The sequence below is a fragment of the Mesoplodon bidens genome (genome assembly GCF_964165515.1).
Source record: "Mesoplodon bidens genome assembly, chromosome: 4".
NCBI classification, from domain to species: domain Eukaryota; kingdom Metazoa; phylum Chordata; class Mammalia; order Artiodactyla; family Ziphiidae; genus Mesoplodon; species Mesoplodon bidens.
The window spans coordinates 89,879,317-89,884,312 of NC_138160.1; the positions used below are offsets into that span (position 1 = coordinate 89,879,317).

The 4,996-nt window shown below is 40.4% G+C and overlaps 1 pseudogene across 1 annotated transcript; it reads right to left on the minus strand.

The window, feature by feature from the left end:
- Window positions 1–1,447: 1,447 nt before the first annotated feature.
- LOC308616510 (heat shock protein HSP 90-beta-like) lies at window positions 1,448–3,992 on the minus strand (annotated as a pseudogene). Its single transcript has one exon. The product of its transcript is annotated as a heat shock protein HSP 90-beta-like (transcript).
- Between the last annotated feature and the right edge of the window lie 1,004 nt (window positions 3,993–4,996).

Below are 4,996 nucleotides of genomic sequence, written 5' to 3' on the forward strand. Positions count from 1 at the left end.
TCCTGACCCAAATTCCAAGTGGTTTTTTAAAATCTCATAAAATGGTAAACACTTATTAGAGATGAATAAAATCCTTCCTGGAAGTAAAATTTATGTCATTAGTTGGATAACCCATCAGAGTCCCCACTTAATAATTCATGGAACCCAGGGAAAGATTCAAAGGTATCTGGGTTGTTTGCTTACAATAGGATGCTAATTACATAAGGTCAGAAGAGCCTCATTTCAGCCCAGTTAGTTTATGCTGATGAAATTTCTGTTCCAAACATGTACACTATTATTTTTTGGTGTAGGCAGTGATCTCAATGAGCCACCTGCTCTGTCAGGAAGGAAGAAAACTGAGTGGCAACCTCACTACTGTGAGTGAAGTTTCAAAGTGAAGAGCTTACATTTCTGTAGATGCAGGGTCAGTGTATGTCAAACCATAGTCATTTATTTCTAAATAATCTCAGAAATTAAATATCTCTATAATGCTGTGTTCCAGTTTATGTTGACCCACGACCTTTCTCTTCCTGGTGCTATAGCTAGTTTACAAAATGACACAAAGCATCAACCTGCCATATTTCATTACCTATACTCCCACACACTTCCCCAAAGCTTCTTATAAAGGAGAGTTAATTACAGATCTAACTAACTACACAAAGCTGACACATATAACATATAAAAAGCTTTTTGTTGCCAGATAAATGCTTTGTCAGTTGCAGTCATATTGAATGGCAAGTGGTGATACCCAAGAATGGCTAATTACAGGTCTGATTCCCAGTGGATTATGGTGAAGCTGTGCTCTGGACTCACCTCATATTTCAATGCAGAGGCATAAATTTGAATTAGGTAAAACTTCTTACATACCCATTACAGCTAAAAACGTACATTTCATGACTCAAAAGGGCAAATGATTAGTATAAACTGCATTTTATATTTAAAATACATTAAACAACAGGATAACACTGGCATTTGACATTCTTGAAATTTTATACAAAGAGATTTCTGATATTTTCTCACTTATTTCCCAGCACTTACTTGTGAATAACGTGTTCCTTCATAAGTTTTCAGTGGAGACTTGAAAGTTTGAAGGAAAAATGTCATATAAGAGGAAAGTTTTAAAAAATAACCCAAATCTTTATTCTGTTCTGGTTAAAGAAACTTTTAGGATCCTATTATTCTGTGGATGTCTGGTGGAGAATTACTGTTTCTAACTATAGTGTTTAGATTGTTTATGTTTTCACTTCCTACTCTACAGTGTTATCACTTCCTACTCTACTTGTCCAAGTGTTCATTTATTCTTTGGTTGTAGAGGACCGTGATTCAACAATCATAAAATAGGCCAAGCTTCTCATAACATTAATTTTCAGTGTGGCCACACGTGAAAACTCTCCCATGGAAAATGTGTATGCCTTGTTAAGAAAAGGATCTAATTGCAAAAGCTTATTCTATCAACAATTTTGGTGTCTTTTTTTTTGTATAAAAAACCTGCATCATCTTTATTTTGCATACTTTAATTTCAGAACAAAACAAACAAAAAAACACAATACACAACATTCAAACCCCATGTCAAATGTGGAAAGGGAGAGGGCTTGAGGCCCTTATATCCTGCTTTAGACAGAAGGACAGAAATAAAATCACAAGACATCAGCAGAAGGAACCAAGTGGGCCAAGGCCACTGGGGCTGCTGCTGGGGGAGCCATGGGGACGCTATACAGAGGGAACAAAGTCTGCAGGTAGAAATTCCTAATCTACTTCTTCCATGCAAGAGGCATCCTCATCACCCTTAAGGGTGGGGTGGCAGATCTCATCAGGAACAGCAGTACTGGGCTCCTCTGCTGTCATTTCATCTCCATCAATGCCCAAGCCTAGCTTGATCATGCAGTAGATGCTGTTGGAGTGGGTCTGGGGATCCTCAAGCGAGAAGCTGGAAGAGAGCAGTGCACTTTCGAACAGCAGCACAATCAGGTCCTTGACGGCCTTGTCATTCTTGTCTGCCTCTGGCTTCTGCCGCAGGGTCTCCACAATGGGGTGGTCAGGATTGATCTCCAGGTGCTTTTTGGCCATCATGTAGCCCACGGTCGAGTTGTCCTGAAGTGCCTGGGTTTTCATGATGCTCTCCATGTTGGCAGTCCAGCCGTAGGTGCTCATCACGATACAGCAGGGTGAAGACACAAGCCTAATGGAGATTGTCACCTTCTTCACCTTCTTAGCCGAGATCTCTTTCATGAGTTTGCAGAGGTTCTCAAACTTGGCCTTGTTCTCCTCCATCTTCTTCTTCTCCTCCTCATCCTCAGGAAGCTCCAGGCCCTCCTTGGTAACCAAGACCAGACTCTTCCCATCAAATTCCTTGAGCTGCTGCACACATTACTCATCGATCATCTCTGTTGTGTACACCACCTCGAAGCCCTGCTTCCGCACTCGCTCCACAAATGGAGAGTTGGCAACCTGCTCTTTGCTCTCACCAGTGATGTAATAGATGGACTTCTGGGTCTCCTTCATGTGAGACACGTATTCTGAGAGAGAAGTCATCTCATCTCCAGACTAGGAGGTGTGATAGCGCAGCGGCTCAGAAAGGCATTGCCGGTTAGTGGAGTCCTCATGGATTCCAAGCTTTTGATTTTTAGAGAACGCCTCATGGAATTTCTTGTGGTTCTCCTTGTCTTCTGCCAGCTCTGAGAAGAGCTCAAGGCACTTGTTCACAATGTTTTTATGAATGGCCTTCAAGATTTTGCTCTGCTGGAGCATTTCTCGGGAGGTGTTCAGGGGAAGGTCTTCAGAGTCAACCACACCACAGATGAAGTTGAGATATTCTGGTATTAACTGATCACGGCTGTCCACGATGAACACATGGCAGACATAGAGTTTGATGTTGTTCTTTTTCTTTTTGTTCTCAAAGAGGTCAAAAGGAGCCCGATGAGGGATGAACAGCAATGCTCTGAATTCCACCTGACCTTCTACAGAGAAGTGCTTCACTGCCAAGTGATCTTCCCAGTCATTTGTAAGCCTCTTACAGAACTCTCCATATTCTTCCTGGGTGATGTCATCAGGTTTTCTGGTCTTGGTCTTGTTCAGTTCTTCCTGATCAATATATTTCTCCTTGATCTTCTTTGTCTTCTTTTTCTTATCTTTGCCACTATCATTCTCCTCATCTGAGCCCACATCTTCAATCTTAGGCTTCTCCTCCTCATCTTTATCTTCCTCTTCTTTCTCACCTTTCTCTTCCTCTGCCTCATCATCACTGATTTCCTTCTCGCGTGCCTTCTCCAGATAGAGTGTGATGGGATAACCTATGAACTGTGAGTGCTTCTTCACCACTTCTTTGACCCGCCTTTCTTCTAAGTACTCTGTCTGGTCTTCCTTAAGGTGGAGAATCACTTTGGTACCCCACCTAATGGGCTCACCATGGTCAGCACGTACAGTGAAGGAACCCCAGCAGAAGACTCCCAGGTGTACTGTTCATCATCATTGTGCTTTGTGATGACAACCACCTGCTCTGCCACTAGGTAGACAGAATAGAAGCCAACACCAAATTGCCCAATCATGGAAATGTCCGCACCAGCTTGAAGAGCCTCCATAAATGCTTTAGTACCAGACTTGGCAATGGTTCCCAAATTATTTACAAGATCAGCTTTGGTCATGCCAATGCCTGTGTCTACCAGAGTCAGGGTGTGCTCCTGGGGGTTGGGAATGATGTCAATTTTCAGCTCTTTACCACTGTCCAATTTGGAAGGGTCTGTCAGGCTCTCATAGAAAATCTTGTCCAAGGCATCAGAAGCATTACTGATCAACTTCCGAAGAAAAATTTCCTTGTTGGAATAGAAGGTATTGATAATAAGAGACATGAGTTGGGCAATTTCTGCCTGGAAAGCAAAAGTCTCCACCTCCTCCTCTCCATGGTGCATTTCCTCAGGCATCTTAAAGAATAAGAATCGCAGATACTAGAGAGCTGAGCGGGCAAGGACTGCCTCAATCTCACTCGCCACAACAGGGGTGCATGGGGATGACTCAAGAGCTTGGGTGTCTTTTTGACATTAATAATTCCATTAAATTTTTTCAAACCAATTTTTCAATAAGCAATACATGCACATAGAGTTTTAAGAGTTATAAAAATTACATACAGTGAAAAGTAAGCCTCCTTCTTACTCATCTTTAGGGCAACCACTGATACTAACATTCTTTGTATCCTGCTAGAGATATCCTATGCATATATACACACATAAAAAGTTCATCCACTTTTATATACAAACATCAGCATAATATATTACATCTTTACACCTTGCATTTTCATATAACAATATACCTTGGAGATCTCTATATTTAGCTATTTTATTGGTTTTTAGGGTGGTATAATATTCCATTACAATTCTTAAATACACAAAGGACCTCTGACTTTTTAAGACATATTTAAAATGAAAAAACATTGCCTTTCCTGGTAATCAGAATACATGGTGGCTTATTTCCTATTCTTATTTCCGATTCTTATTTTTGTGCAAGAACCTCAATGGAACATATTTTCTTATGCATAAGGCATGCAAATGGAATGTGGTTTCCAGCACTGACACTTTTAGGGAAGTGACTTTGATGTGTTATTTAAACTCTCTGAATATGAGTTTTTTCATTCATAAAATGGGGTAGTACATCTCAAAGGATTGTTGGGAAAATTAAATAAACTAGTGAGTATGACACACTTTAGCTCATTATGTGGCACATAGTGCTGTATCTAGAACATTTACATTTATCTGTATATTTATACCTGTATCTATGTTTATACCTATATATGTCTATGTCATGTGTACAAGAATGCCCATATCTTTACTGTATGGAATTGAAATTAAGATGACTGCCTCATCTGTAACCACCCCCATGACTCTCTATCCTTTTTCTATTCTCTATTTTTCTTTATAGCACTTATTGACATGAGTGATGTAGCACACGTGACATTATATTATATATTTACCTACTATCTGTCTGTTTCCACTAGAATATAAGTTCCACGAGAGCAAAGACCTTGTCT